This window comes from Schistocerca gregaria, chromosome X (assembly GCF_023897955.1).
Source record: "Schistocerca gregaria isolate iqSchGreg1 chromosome X, iqSchGreg1.2, whole genome shotgun sequence".
Classification (NCBI taxonomy): domain Eukaryota; kingdom Metazoa; phylum Arthropoda; class Insecta; order Orthoptera; family Acrididae; genus Schistocerca; species Schistocerca gregaria.
Genome location: NC_064931.1, coordinates 656169824 through 656186487, shown reverse-complemented (window position 1 = coordinate 656186487; position 16664 = coordinate 656169824). Strand labels below are relative to the sequence as shown.

At 45.2% G+C, this 16664-nt stretch overlaps 1 long non-coding RNA gene across 1 annotated transcript in view; it reads right to left on the bottom strand.

Annotated features, from left to right (window-relative positions):
- Window positions 1-13469, bottom strand: part of LOC126299498 (uncharacterized) — a 178753-nt gene extending 165284 nt beyond the window's left edge. Inside the window, exon 1 of the long non-coding RNA XR_007552819.1 lies at window positions 12855-13469. This is a non-coding gene — a long non-coding RNA (uncharacterized LOC126299498). The remainder of the gene's footprint in view (window positions 1-12854) is intronic.
- Between the last annotated feature and the right edge of the window lie 3195 nt (window positions 13470-16664).

The following is a 16664-nucleotide window of genomic DNA, read 5'->3' as shown; positions in this document are numbered from 1 at the left end:
TAAACCTCAGAGACATTATCGCTATCCAAACACCATCTTATAATCTTCTCTTGCAAAATTACGAAGCCCTGTTACTGCTTGACCAACGCACGAAAGAGATGCGCGAGTTTTGAGCCTGTAAGGGGATCTTCCATGGTGTTATTTTGGTCGCCCCGCTATTTTTCTTCTCAGTTATACTAACCGTCAACAATAGGACAACTATCGTCGAAATTTGGAAAAAGGAAAAGAAAAATAATCCCGGTCATCTCGACGTTCATAGCTCATTCTTGTTCAAGAAACTTCCACAGCTGTATTAATACAAGTTTATTATTCACGACCAAATTCGTTCAAAAAGCATCATCACATGTGACTTGCATATCATTTATACGTGTATGTTACAATAACTTTTATCAAAAATAAATGGTTCAAATGGCTCTAAGCTCTATGGGACTTAACATCTGAGGTCATCAGTCTCCTAGACTTAGAAGTACTTAAACCTAACTAACTTAAGGACACCACACACATCAATGCCCGAGGCAGGATTCAAACCTGCGACCGTAGCAGCAGCGCGGTTCCAGACTGAAGCGCCTAGAACTGCTCGGCCACAGTGGCCGGCTAACTTTTATCCTAATTTTTGTTTTGTGCAACTGCATGTAACCTGATAACGCTCTTTTTAACAAAACCGGTCGTGACATAGTAAGTATGTATCAATACGCCTGTAGTGGTTTCTTATTCATGTCAACAACAATTAGCTGTGAAGTTCAAGATGATTCCCTTTTCTCAAATTTCCGACAGCCAGTGTTACGTTTCTACCAGTGTCTAATCAGTAGTTGGTCCTGGCCAAATAACTGTTCTACGGCATTATTTCTTCGCTATCATCTATGGAAATGCTACATGTTGGCTAGGCTGTCAACGGTACGCTACATAAAATCGCCAACAGACTTCACTGGTGACCACTACCTATACATTCAACCGGTATCAGACCTGCTCCTCTTACCTATCATTTCGCTGTGAGATTTTCAAGGTGAATGTCGAATGTTTTCAGATGCAGCTATGCAACGCGTAGCGCTGACATATTATTCCCCCCCCCCTTCCCCCCCCCCCCCCACACACACACACACCACGACCCCCACCACACAAGAAAGTAACAAATGAAAAAATATGCACTGTTCTGATAGTGAGCTAATCCCCATCGTTTAAATACCTGGGGCCGGCCGTAGTGGGCGAGCGGTTCTAGGCGCTTCAGCCTGACACCACGCGACCGCTAAGGTCGCAGGTTCGAATCTTGCTTCGGGCATGATGTGTGTGATGTCCATAGGTTAGTAGGTTTAAGTAGTTCTAAGTTCTAGGGGAGTGATGACCTCAGCTGTTAAATCCCGTAGTGCTCAGAGCCATTTGAACCATCTGAAATATCTGGGCGTAACGTGGCAGAGCGATATGAAATGGAACGAACATGTGAGGACTGTGATAAGGAAGACGAAAGGCAGACTTCGATTTTTTGGGAGAATTTTGAGAAAGCGTTTATCACCGATAAAGGTGGCCGCATATAGGACATTAGCGCAACCTATTCTTGAGTACTGCTCGAGTTTTTGGGATCCGCTGCAGGCGACGTTCTTTCCGAGGAACACTACTGGGAAAGTTTAGAGAAGCGGTGTATTAAATTGATTGCAGACACGATTATGGGAGAATGGTGCAGTGTATCCTAATTTCCTACGTAATGTTCTACCGATGTTACTACAAGATGTTTCACTGCATGGCAGAATGGCGATGTACTTCCACTATGATGGATGTCCGGCACATAGCTCGCATGCGGTTGAAGCGGTATTACATAGCATATTTCATGGCCCGCACGTTCACCGTATCTCACGTCCCCGGATTTCTTTCTGTGGGGAAAGTTGAAGGATAATTGCTATCGTGATCCACCGACAACGCCTGACAACATGCGTCAGCGCATTGTCAATGCATGTGCGAACATTACGGAAGGCGAACTACTCGCTGTTGAGAGGAATGTCGTTACACGTATTGCCAAATGCAATGAGGTTGACGGACATCATTTTGCGCATTTATTGCATTACTGTGGTATTTACAGATAATCACGCTGTAACAGCAAGCGTTCTCAGAAATGATAAGTTCACAAAGGTGCATGTATCACATTGGTAAAACCGAAATAGAATGTTCAAACGTACCTACGTTCTGTATTTTAATTTAAAAAACCTACCTGTTACCAACTGTTCGTCTAAAATTGTGAGCCATATGTTTGTGACTATTACAGCGCCATCTATTACAAAGCGAAAAAAGTGGTCCAACTAAAACATTCATATTTCCTTACGTAATACACGAATATGTAATAAAAAATGGGGATTCCAATTTTAAAAAAAACGTAGTTGATATCCGCTTGACCTATGGCAGCGCCATCTAGCGGGCCAACCATAGCGCCATCTGGTTTCCCCCTTCAAGCTACACACGTTTCGTTCTTTGTAGTTTTATCGTTTGACGCTTATTTCGTGAGATATTTGGCCCGGTCACGATCAACGGATCACCCTGTATATACAGCCGTTTTTCTCTCGCTCTGTTTGCAAGTGGAGCAGTAAAGGAAATGACTAGTAGTTGTAGGGTACCCTCCACCAAGCACAGTGCGGTGCGGTGGCTTGCGGATTATGTGCTTAGATGTAGAACCGTAGTTCAACGTAATGTTTGCATTTTTCTAGACGCGTGTCACACTCCTGAGGTGTAACTTTCTTTGAAACCACAAGTTATTTTAGTTTAGGTGCTGATAAACACGTTGTTGAAGGCCTGAAAAGTCCTACACCCCTTCACGCATTACATCGCTCGAGTACAAACACATAAATATCTAAAGCTCCAACGTAATTTACTCGCTAAAAAGAAAACAGCCGCAGCGGTAGAGACTAGGCGGCTGGAAATGTGAAATGTAAATCTTGTTTATTATGACAGGCTCTCGAACAGTGAACACTGTCTGAAAGGACACCACGGCGTTATTAAAAATAACACCACAGCGCGCCGCTCCAATGCGTCACAGCGAGGAAGCAGCTCGTAACCTGGGCAGCAATGGCGGCCGGAGAGGCTTCACAGCAGGCCGACAGAAGCGTTTTTTTCCCGAAACAGCTGTCGCCATTGCCGCCAGCATTTACAGTCTGCAAGTTATCCGAGCCACGTGGGGCGGCCTGAGGTATTGACACTGCAGGGAGCAGCTGCGTCGCGGCCGGTATTAAAACGTAGGGCGCACAAGAAAGGACCAACGGTCGACCCGTACGACTCAAGAATCTGCAAATGAAATGCCAGGTGAGAGGATTTGGGAACGACGACGGGTTCCTCCACGTTTGTCGCAGCAGAAACGCTGACTGCTGTGGACGTGCGACGGCTGTAGCGTGTGAGCACTGTCCTCGTTTCCTAAGTGATGCGGCAGCCGAAAGCCGATACACGAATGGCGCTCACACGAGAGAAAGGAAGCAGACTACTCGCAGAACACTCGGCGTCTTAACAACGGGCCAAACACACGTTAGTAACTCATTAACAACGCGCTCTTTTCCTCGAAAGAATTCATCGTACAGGTTTCTAGCAATCTGTTATTTTTTGTTCACTATTTATTACTCTCGGTAATGAAGTCAATCGAGACGTGGTATTGACGTAGACATATCCTTTGGGAAAAAAAACTCTACCTAGAACATGTTTAATTTCCAGTTTCGATCGTGCGTCCGTGAAAGATGACATTGGAAGGACATAAATAATTGATAGGATTTAATGCCCCACTGTTGACGAGGCCCTTGAGTGGGATGGTTAAAGCACGGCCGGGAAAGACATTGCTCCCAGAACTTGTTGTTAGCCAGCATTAACCCGTGACCATTGCCTGCCGCTTTTCTATTGTGATGTATGATTGCAAAGTTGGTGTTGATGTTTGTGTGTCATCTTGGTGCTGTGTTATATGGACGCACGGTTGTCCTGGCTCACTACTTAAGCTCGTAGGGCAACTGGCCACATGGAGCGGTCGTTGGGTTCATTTCGCCCGCCGACATGGCAAATGAGGAAACTGACAGACCATCTGGCGCGAGAACAGAATTTCTTACATACACAAGGGAAGTACAGTCATTGGCTGCGAGCAGGCATTGACTGGAATCAGTTGCGAAAGTTGAAAATTTGTGCCGGCCTGTGATTCGAACCCGGGTCTCCTGCTTACGAGGCAGATGCTTTGGCCACTTTTTTTTTTTTTTTAGAGTGACTCGGTACTACCATGAAAATTCAGTAGGCCATAGTCAAATCATCATGTAATACAAGCTGCAAACGGGAGAAAAAATTGTTGTTGTTGTTGTGGTCTTCAGTCCTGAGACTGGTTTGATGCAGCTCTCCATGCTACTCTATCTAATGCAAGCTTCTTCACCTCCCAGTACCTACTGCAACCTACATCCTTCTGAATCTGCTTAGTGTATTCATCTCTTGGTCTCCCTCTACGATTTTTACCCTCCACGCTGCCCTCCAATACTAAATTGGTGATCCCTTGATTCCTCATAACATGTCCTACCAATCGATCCCTTCTTCTGGTCAAGTTGTGCCACAAACGTTTCTTCTCCCCAATCCTATTCAATACTTCCTCATTAGTTATGTGATCTGCCCATGTAATCTTCAGCATTCTTCTGTAGCACCACATGTCGAAATCTTCTATTCACTTCTTGTCCAAACTATTTATCGTCCATGTTTCACTTCCATACATGGCTACACTCCATACAAATACTTTCAGAAATGACTTCCTGACACTTAAATCTATACTCTTCTTCAGCAAGAAAAAGAAAAAAAAATAATTATGATAAAATAATAATAGAAGGAGAAAAAAAAGAAGAAACGAGAACATAGCCGAAACTCTCATGATTATATATATATATATATATATATATATATATATATATATATATATATATATATATATATAAAACAATTTTTTAGTTTTTTAAATTTTTTAGTTTTTTGTTGCATTTTATTTATTATATATATTAATTTTATATAGAATCTTAAAGCAGAAAGGCAAACTAATCAGACTATATTCTAAATAACAAAGTAAAAAACTTACAATATGATTGCATGGAGTGTATACAACCATGTGTATATATACTTCATCTATTCACATTTTGCAATAGAACTGGAGCGACACTGAGTCAAAACACTAATCAACACGAGCAGGTAAACTAGGAGAGAACAAGCCGAAGCAAATCAGATGGGAAAAATACATAACAAGGAAAACACCTGTCATCAGAGAAATTAAATTAACCCACACCTTGCCGACGGAAAGCAATATTCAAGATGTTGGCGAAGAGGTCTCGATATCGAGGTTCAAAAATGGTTCAAATGGCTCTGAGCACTATGGGACTTAACATCTGTGGTCATCAGTCCCCTAGAACGTAGAACTACTTACACCTAACTAACCTAAGGACATCACACACATCCATGCCCGAGGCCGGATTCGAACCTGCGACCGTAGCAATCTCGCGGTTCCGGACTGCCCGCCTAGAACCGCGAGACCATCGATATCGAGGCATTGGCCACTAAGAATCCGGACACAGTGGTCGTTGCAACTACACGGACTACCCTAGCACGCCTCCCGTCAGACCCAAGCTCTCAACTTATCCACACACTCCCCTTGCCCATTATCCTCAGTACTACGGCACCTCACCGTCAGAGTTTCAGCCTCGTGTGCATCTGCACTGAAGACATCGTCGGCTGTTCCGCCTGAAGTTCCTAAATCGCCCGTCGATAAGTTTTTCTCCAGCAGCTTCTTTGAGATATTGCTGTGCCACAGTCGTGGTACGTGCGAAACCCTCATTATCTGCGGCCTTTATGAAGGAACTGTCCAGGTATTCACCTGAAATGATTTGGTGGAACAACTGAGCACCTCATTTTGGATGGCTGCACGGGAGTTTTATATCAGCTCCTTTCGAATGCGAGTCAGGTACCACTAACAATTTGTGGGGACATGAAATGGAATGATTACACAGCCTGAGTCATGGGTAAAGCAGGTGCCAGGCATTGATTCTTCGGCAGGATACTGGGAAAATGCAGTCAGTCTACAGGGACGATTACTTAATGCGTCTCATCTTAGAATGCTGCTCACGTCTAGAGGACCGATGCTGAACCTAGTCAGAAAAGGGCAGCACGAATCATCACAAGTTTGTTTGACTTGTGGGAGAGTGCACGGAAGTGCTAAAAACCCTGAACTGGTGGACGACTGAAGATAAACGGCAATTATCCAGTGAAAGACACGAAACTCCGCGATCAGGCCCTGAAGACCACACGAGGCACCACCTCTGCCATGTGGTGTCATGCGGATGCACACTGCTCTCTCGGCCGTTGTCGACGTTTAGACCTTGAAGCTGCTTCTCAGTCAGGTAGCTCCGCAGCTGTCATCACGAGGCTGAGTGCACCCTGGTCCAGTGCTCCCACGAAGGAAAAGTCTTTGGCAGTATCGGGAATCGAACCCGGGTCTGCCGCATGGCAGCCACTTGTACAGGCCACTCACTTACGGGAAGCGGATATCCAGTGAAAGCCTGCTTACAAAATTTCTAAGACCAGTATTAAGTGAAGCATCCAGAAATATACTACAGCTCTCTGTGTATCGCTCCCGTAGCAACGGTAAAGACAAGATTAAGAGGGGTTTGGATTTTTTGGGGAAGCCAGACAGCGAAGTCATCGGTCTCATCGGATTAGGGAAGAACAGGGAAGGAAGTAGGCCGTGGCCTTTGAAAGGAACCATCCCGGCATTTGCTTGGAGCGATTTAGGGAAAGCACGGAAAACCTAAATCAGGATGGCCGGACGCGGGATTGAACCGTCGTCTTCCCGAATGCGAGTCCAGTGTCTACAAGATTAAGACTAATTACAGCAAGCTCACAGTCATTTAAGCAGTCCCACGCTCCGTGTGCAGTTAGAACCGGAAGAAACCGTCAGTACCCTCCACCATGCACTTCACAGTGGTTTGCAGAAAATGTTTATATATGTATAATGGCGCATCCTCATTTGGCGATATTTCTAGAGGCGAGGAAGTCTCTAACATTTGACGAGATACAGAAAAGTGTTCGCAGTGATCTTCGTCTAGGGGCTATTCGTTTAATTTATGTAGAGGCGTATTAAGGTTTAACGTCGCGTACACAATGAGGTCATTAGAGACGGAAATTTATGACGAGCAGCTAACAAGAAACGTTAGCCCAGTTATCGGAACGTGATTAGACCACTGGCTCTTCCGAACGCAGTCCTCCGTTGTCCTCGAAATACGGTCGCGTTTCAGATTTCTCCATTGCGGTCATAACGATCATTGCGACTAGATGAGCGGAATGCTCTTGTTCGTTGTTACTTCTTATTTCTTCGCCCCAATCTACAACGCCAACAGCGAGACGACGTCATACTGGTGAGGAGAAACTTAACAAAAAGTAAGAAACAAAGAAATGTGCCTTATAAATCCAACTGAATCGGAAACATCTGAAATAAACATTTACAACACCGAAGTGAACGTCTAGTCTGGTACACAGTCCAAAGATGAAGACTTAGCGTGTCAGTTTCCAAGAGGTGCAACGGCTTCAGGGCAAGGAAGCGCCTTCTTTTCGACGACACCATCCTTCACTTGACGCCAACAAGAAAGCGCGGGCCTTGCGTACCCCAGCAGGCGCACTTCCGGTGCGCAGTGCGGCCGTCTCCGTCTTCCGTTTCCGGGAAAACGGTTGCGACGACAGACCCTACCTCAAGCACCCTTCCCCCGCCAGGGCGTTACCAACTCGCTGGAACCAAAATTCGAATAAATTAAACCATTCAACAAAAACGTAAATTCCATCTACGGGCTGTGCCGTCTTCCGCCAATGGCGTCACTGGATGCGGTACTAAGCGGCGTGGGGTATGCACAGCGCCCTCCCGACCGTTCTCAGTTTTCGTAAGCTGGAGCCGCTACTTCTCGGTCGAATATCTCCTCAGCTGGCATCACGAAGCACAGTGCTCCCTAGCAGTACGGGAATCGAATCTGGGCCCTCCGCATGGCCGCCCGTGTGACCTAGCGGTTCTAGGCACTACAGTCTGGAACCGCGTGACAGCCACGGTCGCAGGTTCGAGTCCTGCCTCGGGCATGGATGTGTGTCATGTCCTTAGGTTAGTTAGGTTTAAGTAGTTCTAACAAGGGAACCTCCCCATCGCAACCCCCTCAGATTTAGTTATAAGTTGGCATAGTGGAAAGGCCTTGAAAAACTGAACACAGACCAATCGAGAAAACAGGAAGAAGTTGTGTGGAACTATGAAAAAAAAAGCAAAATATACAAACTGAGTAGTCTTTGCGCAAGATAGACAACATCAAGGAGAACGTGAGTTCAGGAGCGCTGTGGTTAGCGTGAGCAGCTGCGGACTGAGAGGTCCATGGTTCAAGTCTTCCATCGAGTGAAAAGTTTAACTTTTTATTTTCAGACAATTATTATCTGTCCGTCATAACTTTTTTGGGATTGATTATCACGTCCACAAGGAAACCTGAATTGGGCAAGGTAGAAGAATCTTTTTACCCAATCGCCAAGTGTACAAGTTAGGTGGGTCGACAACATATTCCAGTCATGTGACGCACATGCCGTCACCAGTATCGTATAGAATGTATCAGACGTGTTTTCCTGGGGAGGAATCGGTTGACCTATGACCTTGCAATCAAGTGTTTTCGGTTCCCATTGGAGAGGCACGTCCTTTAGTCTACTAATAGCACGGTTTTGCGGTGCGGTCGCAAAACACAGACACTAAACTTATTACAGTGAACAGAGACGTCAATGAACGAACGGACAGATCATAACTTTGCGAAAATAAAGAAAGTAAACTTTACACTCGAGGGAAGACTTGAACCAAGGTCTTCTCGTTCCGCAGCTGCTCACGGTAACCACGGGACCACGGAGCTCTTTAGCCTATACTATCCTTGATGTTGCCTATGTTGCGCATGGACTACTCAGTTTGTATTTTTTGCTTATTATTTTCATAGTTCCACACAACTTCTTCCTGTATTCTCGATTGATCTGTGTTCAGTTTTTCAAAGCCTATCCACTGTGACAACTTATAACTAAATCTGAGGGGGGTGCGATGGGAGGTTCCCTTGTAAGTTCTAGGGGACTGATGACCTCAGAAGTTAAGTCCCATAGTGCTCAGAACGATTTGAACCCTCCGCATGGCAGTCAGTCACGCTGACCACTCAGCTATGAAGGCGGACAATAAGCCGTTCTACAATGTGAAAGAAGACCATGACTTCTGCTTGAAACAAATTTTAATAAGGCGCTGGTAGCCTGTGTTGTCTTTTTTGCCCACGATTTCAGTTGTGTGAGACGATGACAGAAGCGAAGACACGCTGCGATACAGATGGTGTAGCAGGCATATTGAGCGATTACCGAATTCGTCCTGAGTGTTCCTTCAACCTGGCGTCCTTGCCGAGCATAACGTTCTCATTGGACTAATACTGTCTGGCGATTCTTGGCCAACAACGTGGGCGCCGAATTCCTGCAAGGTTTCACCTTGCGATCTGTGGACAGTAGGTCATGCTCCCAATAAAATGCCAGCCCTTGTAGACGGTCGCTCGCGCGGTTGATGATGTAAGGTTTGTTGGCTTCCTCAAACGCAGAACTCTCTTATAACAAAAATCTCATTCAGTGCAGCCGACATATTCGATCAGACATAATTCAGCAACTGTGTTCACGTTTAAAACTTTATATATCGCGTATTTTTCGGCCCCAGTTTGCTCATTCATAGCCGAAGACATGTGAGCATCTCGAGAAGATCGGGCAGTAAAAAATTTTATCACTTCTTTCGAACCGTATAATTATTTTATCTTCGTTGGGCTTCTGCTAAAAACAACGCATAACTACTGTTGGAAAATAAATGGATAACGGCAGCAAATTCTAAATATCAGTTGTGTCTTTCGACAGCTATGCTCCTAGTCAGTATCAGTCCTAACTAAACACAATAGGTCAATGAAATTCTTACAAGCTCTCAGAATTTCCAAACTCATGACTATTAAATGCTGCATTTATGTATGTATGTGTGTGTGTGTGTGTGTGTAGCAGGAGAATGTGTACATATTTTAGCACAGAGTTCCGTAAACAAGATTAGAAACGTAACCTGCGAATCGTTAATGCTACATATTCAGCAGGAAACTTATAAGCGCCTGTTTTAGTTTCTTTTTTTTTATTTGGTCATAGTACAGTTGTTTATTTGTATCAGTGTTTATGTTCAAGGATAAAATGATAACATTTTTAACCCATAAGAAGGACCTGTGGGTAGACAGAGTGCTATTATAGTATTAATAATTGAAACAGGTTTCAGTCTAAAGATTTGTTTGAACATCATATTACTTTTACCCGGAGAAGTGGGTACTTGCCGACATAATAACCAATTTCTAGCCACTGGTATTCGTTGTATACTAAAATAACTGGGGATGCGTTGGACTGACAAGTAAATCCTAAGGTGAACTCTTTCCTTGAGTCTCCGTCTAGCGCCTGATTCCATGAATTTGACGTAACTGAGCTGAGACAGATTGCGTACTACACTTTTTTCTCTCTTTTTTTTTTTTAACTAAAATACTCACCCGTCAAGAGACACAACATGGTCACCCCTTTATTTCAAAACTCGACCTAGTTTACCAACCTCGTTGACGAAATGACTGACACGAAATAAAAGTGGAAGGAAGTGATGACATCGAGGATAGCACAGAATATAGGGACATGAAAAGACTAGTTTCGGCAAGGGTAATTGTGAGCCATGATGCAGTTACGCTGACATTAACTGTCTGATCGTCACAAGATACAGAGGAACGGTCTCATCGTTGCGATAACAAAATAAGTACGGAAGGATGCCGAACGGAATAAAAGTAGGACGATCAAAAAGGCAAATTGTGGTATTCTGTGCTTCCCAGTGTGGAAATAGCGTATTTGTAGCCTACGTAGACACTTTTACATGTTATACATCCCTATACAAATTTTTTTGTTTCAGAGCGAATGAACTATAGCATGCACGCGACAGAAAGTAGACTAAAAACTCTAAATAAAAAAAATCTGTTTACTTATACAGAATGCGAGGAAGTTGTGAATGCTTCCATTTAAACAAAGTTACACAAATCACCTCCATACAGCGCAAGACGCTCGACTGTAACACATGCAAATGTGTGCACCACACCCACGCGTTTAAAGTTTGTAAACAAAACTACGAGTTTTAAACATGCACTTTGATTCAGAACACTAATGTAGATATACTCTACAGCTGATCACCTGCACTGGTCACGCAGACGTGACCGAACAACGGTAACGTTACTGTAATGTATTATCTTGCTTTATCACTGTTCCCTTTCACTGTACTCTCCACAATATTGTTTTGAACATGCAGTGACAACTGACATAACACTGTTTAGACGAGTGGGAGAATGACGGACCGGGAAGGAGTATGTAGAGGGAGAGAGGGAAACACAAACTGGTGAAGTGCGCGCGAACACACACACACACACACACACACACACACACACACACACACACATAGATAGATATATATATATATATATAGAGAGAGAGAGAGAGAGAGAGAGAAAAGAGAAAGGGAGAGGGGGTGGGAGGGGAGTGGGAGAGAACGAGCAAGCGAGAGAGCGAGAGAGAGAGAGAGAGAGAGAGAGATGTACTTCGCCCCTAACGGAAACATGATCGTAAATTAAGATGCCCGTTTCGCTACCGAAATAAGCAAATGCACTGATTAAAGAGGTTGGAGAACATTGACGTCTGCGAATTCAACACTATGTCGCTTTCTGTTGGAAATTAATGTTGTGTTAATCTTTTCATCGTTACTGGTATTAGTATGAGGGCTAACAATTGTCAAAATCGCATACATATATAATGATTTTGAAGTCTTCGTTAATTAAGAGAAAAAGAAGAGTTTATCTCCAAACGGCATTGGTCGCATTTGTAAGTCTTTGTTCTTGTCTTACGTATTTCAATTTTCAATGTACAGCTGTCTTCCTTGACCTAGAGCAAGAAGGTGCTCTATTATTTAGTTCCCATTGTGTTCAGAAAAGCAATTAGCATTGCTTCCTAAGCAAGCAAAGACGCCGTGCTGGTATAGCATGAGTCACGAGTAATGACGGACTGATATAATTAACGACGTCAAGCATTCGCGGTGATGGGACTCTGGCCTTAGCCTAACAATCAAAGAAAAGAACAAATGCCTCAAAAACACCGGAGTGCATAAGCCAGACATGCGTCTGCGGTGAAGTACATTGTTCTCAGTACAGGAGAACAACGTTAGGCAAATAACATGATTAAAAAGTATAGCGTGTATTTAAATAACAAAAATTCTTTGTAAAGCGGTGAGGTGCCCCTTCACAATAAACATTCTGTGACGTAATTGCAATCAGGTGGTGCACGATTTAGAATCGTTCATAAAGCGCCTGTGCACTACTGTTCGATCGAAATAAAAATATAGCTGCTGGAAAGGAATGAGTCGCGTGAGGTGCAATGAATGCGGTGCGTCAGTCCAAAATGGCTCCGGCAATTTATTCCCTTGGTCCGCTTCTGTGCGGAAGCCCAGGTTCCCCCCTACAGTCGCTACTGACAGACAACGGCATACTGGCAGCGAGCTGCACACACACGTTAAAGCCAAACGGATGACGCAGGTTGACAGAAAATGCACTTTCACGCGAATAAGCAGTCGGCTCGCATGCAGATGGACGAGAAGTTAATTCAAGCTTTACCCCCGTGCCAGGAACACACACACATACACACAATACAGTGCTGACGTAAATAGAGCAAACATGCAGCATGAGTTTTCTTGGATACTTTTAAAATCTACTTATAAAGAAATTATTAAGTGGCGTAATCTACTTGAAATTGGCACTTACACAGTCCACAAGATCCACGGCGAACTCGTAAAAGCAGCCCATTCCCAGGATACGAGCGTCGAGTTCACCAGCGAGAAGCGTGAAACCCGCGAACGAAGAAGTTCTAGTTCTCGAAGCACCTGACGTCGAGTAGCTTCTCACGTAGTCTCGCAGCAGGAAAACACAGTCATTAATCTCGTCCGCAGCCTCAGGGCTGAGCGGTTTGAAAAAGCAGGTGACCGCTCTGCCTCAGAACACGGGAGAACGCACCAGAGTTTCGAAAGACAGTACGTGCTCGCGTCTCCCGCCCTCGATACGAAGGGAGAGGCGACTCGCTGTCGGCTGGCTACTTTTACGCAGTCTACGAAAATAGCACCGTTCCCACAGCAGCCTCGCAGAGCTTTGCGCTCGCTACGCGACAGGGCTGCGGGAGGTAGGAAGCGGTGCGTCAGACAGCGAAACGGAGCGACGTGCGACGGAAGCGAGAAAGAACAGCCACAGTGTCCACGGGGGGCCCCGGTACAGGGATCAGGGCGCGTCGGGGAGCGCGAGTGACATAAGGAGCGTCGTCAGCTTCGGCGTCGCAGCGTCGGCAGCGTCAGGTCGCGGCGCACACACACACGCATCCACTCGACATTCGACACTACACTGGCGCGGCCGCCGCCGCCGCCGCTGCATCGCGGCCGCCGGCCGCCGGCCGGGGCGGGAGGGGGTGGGGGGCAGGGGGAGGGGGAGGGGACGCCGAGGAGAAAATAAAACCTGAAGGGGAGAGCGAGGCGAGCTGAGCCGCTGCGCGCCGCGCCGTGCGCCTGCTGCGGCCGGCCACGCCGCTACGCCGCGACCTGAAAACATCCAGCGGGCGTGCGCAGCCGCCACAGCCGCCGCCGCCCCTCCAATTACAGCGCAAATCTAACTAATGTATCGTTATTGAACGATTACGACTGCGTGCATCGCGCGCGCAGATTAATTCCGCTGCGCAGTCTCCCGGGCCTCGCAGCCGCTTTCTTCTCCACCCTCCACCCCCTCACGGCTCTTTCTCCTTCTCTCTCTCTGTCTCTCCTCCCGCCCTGCCAAATAAATTATGTTCGCTGCAGCTGGTAGCTCGCTGTGTCATTTCGCACCGATGACACTAGAAGTGATCGCGCGGAGATGGTACCGCGGAGTCTTGCGATAAAACAACGAGATGTTGAGAGCGCAGTAGGCCCGAGGCTAGCTGCTGCGCCGTTACGGCCAGCCTGGCCCGGCAAAAAGAATGTTAGCGTTGCGTGTCGGGAACAGGCTTGGAGTCCCGCTGCCGCTCAGTTCGACCGAGCCCTCCTTGTCCGCTGCCGCCTGGCTCTGCCTTCGTTTACAAAGAAAACACGTTGGAGCACAGAGTTACACACTCCCAATCTTCCGCTTATTACTTTCCAGTGTATCTCATTTCGCAATAACACACTGAAAAACTTGCTCGTTAAAGAATGTCAGACACGTGTCGGTAAACATGTGCTGCCTTTGAACAACACAGAAATGACATCAAATACGACTCCCTACTATCACGACACACTTCCGTAGCTGTGTTTTCCCATATTGAAAGAATAATGAATAACTAATATAGGTACATTTTCTTAAAACAATGCTCATTTTAGTAATTTTTTTTTTATCAGCCGAGCGGGATTAGCCGAGCGGTCTGCCGGCACGGTAGCTCAGCTTGTTCGGTCAGAGGGCTAGCTACCCTCTGTAATAAGAAAGACTGAGTTAATGGATCAACAACGAACTGAAACGGTTGTCTTTCGGCGTCCGCCCAGAGTAGATACAACGGACGAAAACGAACAAAATGTGATTAAACAAAAAAACGGTCTAAGGCGCTGCAGTGTTGGACTGTGCGGCTGGTCCCGGCGGAGGTTCGAGTCCACCCTCGGGCATGGGTGTGTGTGTTTGTCCTTAGGAAATGGGTTCAAATGGCTCTGAGCACTATGGAACTTAACATCTGAGGTCATCAGTCCCCTAGAACTTAGAACTAGTTAAACCTAAGGACATCACACACATCCATGCCCGAGGCAGGATTCGAATCTGCGACCGTAGTAGTCGCGCGGTTCCAGACTGTAGCGCCTAGAACCGCACGGTCAACTCAACCGGCCTTGTCCTTAGGATAATTTAGGTTAAGTAGTGTGTAAGCTTAGAGTCTGGTGACCTTAACAGTCAAGTCCAATAAGAATTCACACTCTTTTGAATTTTTGAACATTTTTCTCAATATCTCACCATGTTTTAGTACTGCTATTACCGTAATTAGCTGACCTTCCATTGATTACGATAGTAATATACAGGCCGATTCAAAATTGTGGCGCAGAAATCGACGTATCTGCATCACACTCGGCAAGCCACCTAACGGTGTCTGGTGGACAATATTTCTGGTACCAAAATCTGATCCCTATTCCCCGTTTCACTCTCTAATGACGCGTGGGATGAATGACGGTTGACAAGCCTCTCTACTGGCTCTTTCTCGAATTTTCTAGTCGTGGCCGTCTCGCGAGATGTATGTGGGAGGAAATAATATGTTGTCCAACTCGCCCAGGAAAACGCTCTCTCTGTGATACACAACGCTTTTCCTGTAACGTCTGCTACTAGACTCTGTTGAGCAAATCTGTAACTCTTTAGCGCGGACTAGATGATCTTGTAACGAAACGAGCCACTCTCCGTTAGATCTTCTCTACTTCTTCTATCAGTCCTACCTGGTAAGGATCCCAAACTAATGAACAATACTCAATAATTAGCCGAACAAGCGCCTTGTACGTGGACGAGCTACATTTCCTTAAGATTCTTATTATGAATCTCAGTTTGGCAATCGCTTTTCCTATTATTTGTTTGCTATGGGCATTCCACTTAACAGCAGATTACTAAACACCCTCAAAATTTACGATTGCAGTTGCTACCAATTCGTGGTTCTCGCCAACCTGGTATTGTCACTATAGGCTATAAAACAGGGCATTTTGCCCTTATTTTGTATGTGACATACCATTGGAGACCTTATAATTGTGATTAACTAGTGCATAAACTATAAATTATGAATTACTTTGCATAAAATATGTAGTAGAAAAAATTACCATGGTTTGGTAATAATGCAACATTTTCGCACCTTCAGTGTTCTTGTGTTAAGGTCACTCGGGATAGTTACTCATAGATATTTTACGGTAGATACTGTTCCCAGCAACTTGTCATCAAAAGTGTAGTTGTACAGTACTAGTAGGGCCGAAGTAATACAACAGCTTTCGCTTAGAAACCAAGGCTTGACGATTACCTCGTTTTCCAAGGACGTAAAAACTCTAAGATTATTAATTTACTGCCGTTTTTGGACAGTAAACACACAATGTTGTCTATAAAAGCTGTTCCAACTGTCAAAGACCATATTCGACGAAATGCGAGGACAGGTGTGAATATTAGCAGCAGCTTACGAATTTCGTGCACTACACCGAAAACTGGGCCAGTATTTACTATGCACGTTGCGGTAACAAATAAACGCGTAAATACACTGAATATATACACAAACATAAATAAATGCAATGACATGCCGTTCCTAGTCTCAAGGCACTAGCAATTTCCCATTAGACATTTGGACTGCGTACAGTGGGAGGCAAGTAGGGATGATTTTGAAGAGTAATGTACAGTTTGCTTTCTGCAGGAATAATCGTGTAATCCAATGGACTGAAGTCTCCAGCGCCATTTTGAATCAGCCTTTATACATGAAATGCAGGGAGTTACAATTGTGGCGTGACAGTCACTTGTACCTTATAGTAAGGAAACAAGTTGTTTCACACTATCGTGACTACAGTGCAACGTTATCCATGTAAAGGT